Genomic DNA, 12,240 nt, shown 5'->3' with positions numbered 1-12,240 from the left:
TCTCATTAAAGACACATAAATGGAATTATGCAGTATATTCTCTTTTTTTGTTTGGTTTGGCTTCTTTCATTCAGCATAATTATTTTGGGATTCATTTCTATCATATGTATCAATAGTTCATTACTTTTTGTTGCTGAGTAATATTCAATTGTATGAATATAACACAGTTTATCCATTCACCTTTTGATGGGTATTTGGGTTGTTTTCAGTTTGGGAGTATCACAAATCTAGCTGTTATGAAGATTTATATACAAATCTTATGCCAATTATATAATTGAATTTTAAAAAATTGTTTATCTAGATATAAGTGACATTTTTCAGATATGTGGTTTGTGATTATATTCTCTAAATCTGTAGCTTGCCTTTTTATCCTCTTAATAGGATGTTTCATGACATTAAAGTGTTTTAATTTTGATAAAGTCCAGATTATTACTTTTTTCTTTGATGGATTATGCTTTTGGTGTTATGTCTAAAAATGTTTTCCTAGTCCTATATTCCAAAGACTTCCTCCTATGTTTTCTCCTAAAAGTTTACAGTTTTAATTTTTATATTTAAGTCTATGACCTACTTCAAATAAAATGTTCATGATGAGAGGTCAGATTGAGATTAATTTTTTTGTCAATGGATGTCAATTGTTCCAGCATCATTTGTTGAAAATACTATTATCCCTCCATTGAATTGCTTTTGAGGCACATGCCAGAAACCAAGTGGGCATATTTGTGCTATTCTTGATTAGTGTAATGGTATATTAAGTGTTGACATTGGATAGATTGATCTTGCCCACTATGCTTCTTTTACAAACTGTTTTAGCTATTTTAATTCCTTTGCTTTCCATATAAACTTTAAAATATCTTGTCTGTATCAATTAAAATCTTGATGGAACTTCATTACATTTTTTTTATTATTGGTTTTAGCAATTTAATTATGAGATGATATTACATGACTTTATTCATGTTTCTTGTTCTTGAGTTTCATGTTCCTCAAGAACTATGCATTTATACTTCTCATCAAATTTGGAAAATTGTTAATCATTATTTCTTTAAATACTTTTTGTTTCTTCCCTTTTATGAGCTTATTGACACTTTTCCATTATTTTTAGAATTATTACTTTTTTCTCATTTCTCATTCTATTTAGATTCTCTTGCTGTGTTTTCAAATGCAATAGTCTTTTCTTCTGTAATATCTAATCTGCCATTAATCACATCCAGGGCAGTTTTTATCTCACATATTGAAGTGTTCACCTTGCAAGTTCTATCCAAGTGGTTTTTATAACTTCCATGTCTTTACTTAACATTTGGACATATGGATCACAGTTCTAATAGCTCTTTTAATGTCATTGCTGATAATTCTAACATCTGTGTCCATTCTGGATTGGTTTGATTGATTAATTCTGCTCCTTGTTCGGGATCACTTTTTTCTTCTTCTTCTTTTTTGCACGCCCTATATTGTATAAAATTTATTTTTTTAGGGGGAGGTTTCTGGCTATTTTTATATTTTTACATGTACTTTTAAGCTTTGCTCTGATTTCAGTTCAATTACTGGAAATGATGCGATCCTTTCCATTCTGACTTTTAAAATTTGTTAGGTGGGACCTAAGTGGTACATGGCCTAGGAATGTTTATTCCTCACTGTCTGGGCAAGAGCTTTCTGCATATTCTACTCAGTATACTGTAAATTAGAATGTTTTCCAGTTTGGATAGTGGTATCAGGCACTATTCCTGGACCCAGTTTGAGCCCAGGCTCTGTTTCCTGAAATCCTTCTGGGTGGTTCTTTTCTCAGCCCCAGGTAGTTTACTCAGACACGTGCACTGGTCAGGATTAACCTCTGCAGATCTCTTACGTTCTCTTTGTTGTAGCTGTCTTCCCTCCTAGATGCTTTGATGCCCTCGGACACTCAATTCTGGCTCTTCCATTGGTTCTCCTCCCTGTGTTGCAGGCTGGAAGCGTTTTTAAGGCAATGAGCTTGGGCAATTGTGAAGCTCACCCCATTAGTTTCTCTTCTTTTGGAGATCACTATCCATACTGCTTGAAGTCTAGCATTTGAGAGCTAGAGAACTATTATTACACACACACACACACACACACACACACACACACACACACACACACATATTTAAATTTTAAAACTGCCTGAAATAACAATAACAACAACTATATATATAGTTGTTGTTATTGTTATTTCAGGCAGAAATCCTTGTCACTTCATTTTAGCCAGAAGAAGGAGCCTAGGTAATTTTCTTCTTCACTCCCCTCAACAAGTTATAATGTTGGTACAACAGGTCAGAGAAAATGAGAGAACTACTTTTACCAATAATACTCTCTTATTCATATTCTCTGTCCTCTAGAGTTTTCTAGGCTAGCTACTTGCATAGAAGAAGTCTGAGCTGGGTAAACCAATAAGCAAGATTATGAGGCTTTTTCTTTCCTCATAGTAAGTATAAAGGTCATGCAATTTCTGAAGCAGTATTAGAAAGAAAGGCAGTATTCTATCTTTCGGGGTTTTTTCACTGACGGTTTATAAGAGTTTTATTATTTTGGTTGCTAACTTTGTCCATTTGAAATTCATAATTGCATGTTGAACAATAACTTCAGCATATCCAAAAACGAGTTCTCATTCTCTACAGATTGTCTTTAGAGTGTTTCCCTTTGTTTCAGTCACCTTTTTTCAGTCTTGAAGCAGGGACTTTAATTTTTTACTTATACTTTAAGATATATTTACCTAGTCTTATTTTTCTTTCCTTAAAAGATACACTGATATGTCTCATGATCGTGTTTTTATTATTCCTGACTGATTTTCTTTTCTCTAATTCCTTTTTTAAAATATATTTTTATTGATTTCAAAGAGGAAGAGAGAGATAGAAACATCAATGATGAGAGAGAATCATTGATCAGCTGCCTCCTACATGCCCCACACTGGGGATTGAGCCCACAACCCGGGCATGTGCCCTGACCAGGAATCAAACCATGACTTTCTGGTTCATAGGTTGATGCTCAACCACTGAGCCATGACAGCTGGGCTCTTTTCTCTTATTAACAATGATTCCTGGTTAATCTTCCTGCTTCTTAACTCCTCAGCCATAATCCACTGTAGCCAGCATTGATATATCAGACTTTGCTACTTTCCACTTAAATCATGCCACTGACTATTTTTTAGCATTCAGCTTCTACCAAAATGACTCTGACTTTCATTGTTTTGTGTGACAACTCTCGCTTTTCTGTTTTATTAATGCAGTTCTTTATTTATTTATCAGTTCAACAAATATTTATCACATGCTGACTCTAAGAATAACACTGTGTTTATGCGCACAAATGGTATTCCCTGCACTCATGGGCTTTGTATTCTAATTAGGAAGTCAAAATAGTGGCATTCACTTAATATCAGTAAAAAAGGTAATATGTAACAAGTCTGGATGTGTTAAAACTCAAGGCTAGAATAGAAAACAAATAATAGATGATCCAAAAATATGGCAAGAAGGCTCACTTTGTACTGGGATGGATATGGAAACTTTATTGAGGGCGTAATTGACAACAATAGCTTCTTTTTTTTCTTTATTATTTTTTATTTTTATTATTATTTTTTTAATAAGTCTTTATTGTTCAGATTATTACAATTGTTTCTCCTTTTTTCCCCCCCATATCTACCCACCACCCGGTTCCTACCCCCACTCTGCCCTTACCTCCCCCACAAAATAATAGCTTCTTGAAGAATAAATCACATTTGTTCTTTTGGGAAGATGTGAGGGGAAGAGATCTCATTTATGGTAAGTAGTATAAACAGAAATATGCTTGGTTTCTATATTGAAGTAGTTTAAAAATATAAATTGAAGGATTTGGAATATTATACTTCATCTGATAGTACTATTTCTTATAAGAGTTGCTAATTAATACCTCTTATTTTATGCTGAGATTTTATGTATTATCTCATTTAATTCCTTACAATATTTCTAAATAAGAACTATTATTCCAAGTTTAGAGAAAAGAACAGAGAATCTCAGATTTTAAAAGATATGTAATGATGTTGGGGCTGAGATTTGAACCCAGTTCTATCTAATTTCAAAGCCACGACAGACATGTGCTCTCCCTCTGTGCATATCCCAGGCCATGAGTTTCTGGTGAAAGTTTGAGGCCTGGGGAAAGGCATGTGTGGGAGAGATTGAAAGTCTGGAGAAAGTAGAAAACTAGTTAGTAGATATTTCTGAGTTAATAAGGACAGTAGTAGCCATAACAAGAGGAAGGAGGTGAAATATATGAGAACTATAGCTAAAGGTTGTAGGGATGAGACTAAAAATATCTTAGATTACCTGGCTGATAGAAATGTCAAGGTGAGAAAAAGAGAATTCTTGTAGGGAATAAGATATTAAAGGTTGATTTTATACTACTAATTTACAAATAACTCTTGAAAGAGTGAATGAACATGTCCAAAAGATAGTTGGGAATTGAGAAAGAGGTTAGATTGTGAATGTGTAGGCAAGGATTTGGCACACAATTCATCCACCTGTGACTGGAATAGTTCTCAAGGAGAAGTGAGATAACAATAAATGACTTTCTGGAAGCTAAGCCTTGGGAATGCCTTCATTCTGCAGATATAAGGAGAAAGAGGTATCTACAAAAACAAACAAAAACCAATAACAACAATAGCAGATGCTATGCCAAGGGATTGATTCAGAATAGTTTACTATCAAAGAGGCCTTCACTAGGAAACTTCAGCTTAAGAATCACTTTATTGCTTTCCTATATGTTTCTGGGCTCCAATAGAGATAACATAATAATGTCTTTCTCCTTTAAAGTGCTATAGAATAATTATCTGTTCTCAACAAGTTAGTACTTGCCTTGCATTCTTCTTTAATTGTTTTTAACTCTTGTCTCTCTAGCCTCAAGATCAGGGACCAGGTTTTCTGCTTTTGTATTTATTACAGCATTTGGCAGTGCTGAGCACATAGAATGCACTTAAATACTCAATTTATGTGCAGAATGCAACTGAGTAAAAACATCTATATTGATGTAGCCCTTTCAAGTTTTCTTAGATAGGTCCTGAAAGTAGCCCATAAGTACAAATCATATTATTCTTCATTTAAAAGTGATATAATTAAGGTGCAGGAATCAGTGGTGGGACCAGCACTATTATTTGTTATTTAATTATACCAGATATATGTTACACTCCTTTATGCCAAGCACCATGGAAGCATAAATATATATATTTTCAAACTACTCTTGTAGAAAGATGTTAAAATTTACTTTTAAATGTAAATTTAGAAATAGTTATTGGATGACTGAATAAAAATGTCTAGAAGACACTTGGAAAAATATGAGTAGAGTTTGAGAAAGAGGTTAGATTGTTAAGTAAGCAATTTGATGATGGGAGCCATAAGACCCATGACATGTGTAAGTTAAGTCTTTGTACTACAGTTATATTTTTTATGTGCATAGGATATTATGGTGATGCGTGTAATTATTTAAAGAGATTGCTTTATAATCAGGGTGTTATAATTTTGAGATTTTAAATGATTTATTTTGAAACATTTGAGAATGCTTTCAGAGTATCTGCAGTCTTTAAAAACTCCATTCTACTTAATTCATAGGCCTAAGAACTTGAGTTAAAAATGCACTCTAAAATGGTGCATTATTATAGGGAATCATAAAAATGAATATTAAATTTAATATTTGAGAGACGTGGCCACATGCCTGGTATATATTATTTAATCAACAAACATTTATTTGTCACCTTCGATGCTACAGGTATTATGCTATGTACTAGGAACACCTAAAAAAAATTCTCAGCTACCAAGGAGTTGACAATCTAGAAGAGAGACTAATAGATAAATTTTCTAGTATTGTAGAGGTCAAAAGGCACTATGACTTAATGAGAAATAAGGGCTTTGCATTTAGACAGATGTGAGTGGGGTATCTGGTTTTATGTCTTTCTGAGTTGTGTAAATTTGAGCAAAATGTTTAGCCTCTCTGGGGTTCAATTTTTTAATGTGTGAAATAACAAGGTCATACAGAGTTCTTGGGATATCTTTTAGATATTGCATTAGTTTTTATAACATGTTGCCTGGTATAGAGTGGATGGATCCACTAATGATTGCTATTGTGCAAATGACGCAATGATGATGGTTGGCCAAAGAGCTATAGGATCACTGAGGAAGAAGCCCTAAAGAAGGATTAACAAGATTAGGGAAGGCTCCACAGTGGAGGTGAGGGGTAATTGCTGTAGGAGACAGACTAAAAGAACTATATCTAGATGACTGCAAATAGATTCAAAGTGACTGGAATGAAGTTAACTCTAAGATAAAGATAATTTCATTATTGTTTTAAAAGCAGACTTCTGATAAGGGGCTTCCATATATATGATCTTCTTTTCTTTCTCAAATAATTGAAAAATTTTGTTGGAAAAAGTGTCAACAAGAAATGTTATTTATAGCTTAAAAGTACCTTAGAACTCCTCTAGACCTGCCTCCTTACTATACTAATGAGAATATCAAAGTCTGGAGTGGGCAAGGGTCTTGTCTAGGGTCATACCAGTTTTGAAATGACTGAGCTGGAATTAGAACATGTGAATCCTATCTGAATCTAGTGCTATTTCTCCCACACCAGTCTGCCTTCATAATGAGAAATGCACTGCCTATTAGCACATTTAGATTGTTATTATTGTAACAGCATGTCAAATAACTTCACATTTCTTTAACATTTTGAACTATGCAAAACACTTTCACATCTGCTATATAATTTAATTCTCACAATAGCCTGTGAAGTATTTATGAAGTAATTTCACTTGAAAAATAAAACAGAGATACACCACAAATTAGGACAGGCCCCAAAGATTAGAGAGAATATGTCCAATCAGACAGATGGAGACAATGTTGTTCATCATTCTCTAATATTGTCTTCTAGGCCACAGATGGAGGAATATGTAATAGAGAACCTTGTCGATGAGGTCTTCAAAAATTTAGATTTCTTGAAAAAGGTCACAATTTTAGTGTTAACTATATCAAAAAAGATTCACAAATTTACACATAGTAGAATTCCAATGTATAGAGAAAATGTACTTTCTTTTTCTTTTTTTGCCTAGTCAGGTCTTATCCTGATACCACACTTTTGATGAATGATGACAAAAATTAATTTTGGTTCAGTTCTGTATAACACTTGGTCTACATTAATCATTTAAATCTTCCACTTAGGTAATGCTAGTTCTCTCTAGAAAATAAATATTTCGTCTTTTAGTTCCCTGTACCCCTCACAGTGAGAGAGTGAGGGGTACAGGAAACCTAAGAATATGGGGGAGAAATGGCTACACAAATGTGGAGTAGACTAAAAAGCATGGAGAAGCATGTTCCTTGTCTGCTGGATGTTATTTGTCCTGTGGGATTCAGGATCAGAGTCTATGACTGGTATAAATCACAGCCTGGTTGATCACTCATGGCTTGGTTAGATCAGGGTGCATGGAGAAGGGGACTTCTGGCTGTCCAGGCCTCACTTGTCTCTCACTGGAATTACAGGTCCCTTGAAGTCTGTCTGTAATTTTCATTCAGCTCCAGCCTGTGGTAGATTGCAATGATAGTTGCAGCATCTCACTCCTCCCGTTGTCCATGCTCTTTGTCATTGACTCTGCTGTTGCTTTCACCAAAGAGGTGGAGTCTATTCCCAGGCCCTCTCATTTCTGCCCTGAATCTGATCTGATTGATTTGGTTGGATACTTATAAATGCGTTTCTCTCCTTCATTTCAAAATGAGGCAGCAGTAATGTTGTGACAGTTCTGTGCGTAGGCCTGCAAGAGGCTTGGGACATTTCCTCTTGTTCTAGTGTCTCTGCTACCACCTTGACAACATACCTGCTGGAAGATGAGAGACCATGGAGCAGAGCTGAGGCAATTAATCATTCCAGTCCCACCTGGATCAGTCAGAAGTCAGCTTACTGCAGAAATCTTAGTGAGTACAGCCCAAATCAGAGCCTAAATGACCACCATCCATATTCATGAGTTTTCCTGAATTTCATGCACCCTTCTAGCAAATCAATAAAACCCAAAGAGGGAGTCGTGGAAACCTCTGATTTATAGTCAGTCAGTCTTAAGTGCAGGTAACAACCTGGACTTGCTATTGGCATCCTACATTGGAGAGAGTCATTGGAATCCCCAGTTTGTAGTCAGTTGGTCAGAATCACAGGTAGCAACTTGGGTTTGTAACTGGCATCCAAAGTGGAATCTTGTGGGCTAAGCCTTTGACCCGTGGAATCTGATTCCATCTCCAGGTAGATGTATCAAAACTGAGTTGTATTCTTGGATACCTTGTCCAAGTATTTCTTGTTGGTGTGGGGAAATCTATTTTCTCTTTCTCTCTCTCTCTCTCTCTCTCTCTCTCTCTCTCTCTCTCTCTCTCTCTCTCTCTCTCTCTCTCTGAAATTGGGTTCAGGAAATCCCACATACTACCTGGATCTTGAACAGAGAAACAAATAGGTTTTCAAAATATTACACCCATTACAAATGTCAGTGTTTTTTCTCCTCCTCACAGTGACTGTTTCTACTCATTCTTCCTGGCAGCTGTTTCTTTGAGGTGTACAAAGGGGAAGGTAAAGATGTGGACTTAGCTCTGGTTTTGTGAATATGGTAGTGGGTGGAGAGTCGAAAGTGTCCATTTCTCTCAGCTGTTGCCAGTTTGTCACTAAACTCTTTAAAATCTATCACATCTCTCTACTAGGAAGATTAATAGAATTAATTTCCTTCTGAAACCCCCTCTTTATGATCAATAAAAAAATAATATCTCTTCTATTACCATATTTTGGACTCTATTTTGGTATGATAGACCTAGAATGGGGTCAGTGTGTTGTCACAGAGAGTAGAATGAAATCTCTGGAGTCAGGTTGCTTGGGCCCCCTTCATGACCTTACCTAAAAAGGTGAGCATAGGAAATTTACTAGACTTTCCACACCTTTCTCTCCTATATATAATGTATGTAAAACCTCCCTTATACATTCATTGTGGTGATCACATGAATGATCCATCAAATGCATTTAGAATTAGGACTGCTATCTAGTTAATAAAAATAATATAGCTTTTAAGAGCAGTGCCCGTCATGTAATTATACAGCATAGATATTTATTGCAACTACTATTAATATTTTTAATTAAAAACTAAGGCACTGGTTTTATTAAGCCAAGGAAATAGTTCCTATTGCTGAATTGGGTTACATCATAAATATTTCTTGCCCAACAGCCCTGTTCCTAAGGTCTAGAGTAAAGAATGAATGAGTGGGTCCTTTCTGTCTTTGTTCTCTGTAGTGAACAACCCCTACAGTGTATTTTTATGTGATTGATGTTCAATAACTGTTGAATGAATGAACAAATAGTTTGTTCCATAGTTTTTCACTTCTTCCTTTATTCAAGAGCTCAGAACTATCTAACTTGTAAAATATTACGTGAAACTGCTTTTTCACCACTTAGAATATCATTGTAGACTGATTTCCAAACTCCTGAAAGGCAGTGGCAGAAAGGTGGCTGGTAAGTTTATTATATAAGCTCTGTCTTTTGCAGGGCATATGAGAAATGTCAAGTGGATTTGAATTCACTTAAACTGCAAAATGTATTAGTCCATTTCCTTCTCCTTTCTCCCTTTCTGAAAATAGTAAGTATTTCTTCATATTTAGACATAGCAGAGAGGCTCACTGATGGATACTGTTTTTATATCTAAGTGAGAATTGATCTAATTCCTCATCATTTCATGAAAAGTCAATGTGGAATGTGTCAGGATGATATGATTATGCTAGGAGGCCAGGAACCAGATGAAACAAGAAGGAGAGGGATGTCTGAGCAGCCCCAGAGCTGTCTCAGTTTGCCTGGAGTGGGAGAGCTCAAGAGGACATCAATTCCATCTCTGACTCCCAGTGACTGTTCTGCCTCTGTTGCCATAGCATACAGCACATTTTCAGGAATACTATAATGTTTTTGGCTGGGTCAGGAGATAGAAAAAAATAATACAAAGATTTAAAAAGGAGGGAATTTCTAGTTTGATTTAGAAGGTATAGCATTCTAAGCCATCCTCTTAATTATACAATTCAAAAGCTAAGAGTACATCATTCTGGGCTCAAGCAAAATATAAGTGCCATAGTCTGTACACAGCTCACCTGCATCTCCAAGCCCCAGTCTCCCTCTAGGGCAGCATGGACATGCACTGATGCATTTTCAGTGGAGGCAAAACTCAGCAGAATCTAGCACCATGGGAGGGCAAGGGATATCTGGTAATGACAAAGCTGATCTAAGGATCTGTGTGGTCCCCAGGTTGCATGTCTATTGGGAGGAGTGAGAAGGGATGATAGCCATCCTACACTAGGTGCTGGGATCACTGTGCTACCTGTGGAAACACAAAAGGTCTGAAGCAATCCAGAGTGGTAGTCTCTACAGCACTTGCTCATACTCATTGGCCTGCAGGAAGAACACATGTTTACAGTTAACATTTAAACTCATTTAAAAATTTATAAAGATATAAATGTACACACGTTGGGTGGTAATGCCTCAAAAAAGGTGATATATCCTGAGATTTTTCTAAAAATTATTTACTCTTATGGTAGGAAAAGACTTTTAGGGTTGTTTATCTTGCTTAATGCTGCCTAGCTCAGTGTCTGGCTGTATAGTTATTGCTGTCTATCAAAACTCCCCCAAACTCAATGCCTTAAAACAGTAAGCATTAATTATTGTACATAAGCCTATGGGTCTGTTAATTCTGCTGATCTAGGTAAGGCTCTGATGATGTCAGTGAGTCTTGTTCATGTGTTTGTCGTCTGAAGGTGATTGGCTGGCTTCTCTCATTTGCATATCTTGTGGTTGGGTGACAATTGGCTAATGTGATGAGGGCAGGGGTGTCATTATTCATCATCCATCAGGTTGACGTAGAGTTTTTCTCAAGGTAGCTGGTAGAGTTGTAAGAGAACAAAGCTTCTTGCAGCTTAAGCTCAATACTGGAACAACGTTGCATCCTATTGGCCAAAGTCACAAGATCAATCCAAATTCAAGAAGGTGGGAAGAAGGAAGAACTTTACTCTGATGGGAAGATATGTCAGGGCATATCTTTGTAACTGGCATAAGTTGGATGATCCTAGCTACATTTTTGCCAAATGAGTCAGTGACCTTTAAGGACACCTAGTCCTTCACCATTTTATGCTTCAATGCTCTTTACTCTATGTTTACTAAATGGTTACCCACCCTTTGCTTGAGCACCATCTGCATTAGGAAATTCTACTTTTAATTTCTGCCCACTTCCTCTGAAACCAATAAACTGAATTAAATAAAGAAATCATTCTACCTCTTTGGAACTCTGTTTTTATGTGAAATATTAAAAAGATCTTAAAACTCCATAATAAGATTTAACAATATGTATTTTATGAGATATAATTTATGGTTTCTGAAATAGAGACCACCTCTCTTCATCTCCTTACCTCTTCACATCTGTTTATTATAAAGGAATCATGTATTTTTGAGGATAGGTGCACTGTGAAAACATCTACCCAGATTTTGTTGAAGACCCAGAACTCAGAAAGTAATGAACTACAAACAGTGTATTTTCTATATCATTCTTATAATGGTAGCTGCTTTAAAACATTTCTTGCTGCATGGAAAGAGACACTTCCAGAGGGTCATCTGGCATTTCCAAAGGGCTTTGCAGAAAATCTGAGTTTTCCCTGTGGCAATTTTGTGAGGTCAGTGAGGGTTTTCATTCTTCTTAATTTATAGATAAAGGTTTAGATGCTGGTGGTATGCCCTACTTCACAGGGATATGTCAGTGGTTGAACTTGCATAAAAGCTCATGGCCCAAGGCCCTGCCAGCTAGCTGACCTGTATTTGTATTGGTATGTGAAGGCAGACTGAATCTATGAGCTTGGATTCTGCCCTGCAGCTCTCACCCAGCTGAGAGTCAGAGCCTTAGACTGTATAGAAAAAGGATTTCAGAGGTCCCCTTCCTAGAGTCAGATTCTGGCCTGGCTGTAAACAGTTTAGTGGATTGCAGCTAAGCATTTAAAAAAGTAAAATAAAATACATTAAAATAGAAAATATATTGCATCCATATAGGAAATCTTAATAAAAATATTTGTATTCTACATCTATAAATAAGTATTTATGCATATGCATGTATATGTATAGGACTCCGTGGTCTGCAAACTGTGGCTCGCGAGCCACATGCGGCTCATTGGCACCTTGAGTGTGACTCTTCCACAAAATACCACGGTCTGGGCGAGTCTATTTTGAAGAAGTGGCGTT

The sequence above is a fragment of the Eptesicus fuscus genome, chromosome 8 (genome assembly GCF_027574615.1).
Source record: "Eptesicus fuscus isolate TK198812 chromosome 8, DD_ASM_mEF_20220401, whole genome shotgun sequence".
In the NCBI taxonomy this organism is placed as follows: domain Eukaryota; kingdom Metazoa; phylum Chordata; class Mammalia; order Chiroptera; family Vespertilionidae; genus Eptesicus; species Eptesicus fuscus.
The sequence above is the reverse complement of the archived record's forward strand: the minus strand, read 5'-3'. Positions refer to the sequence as shown.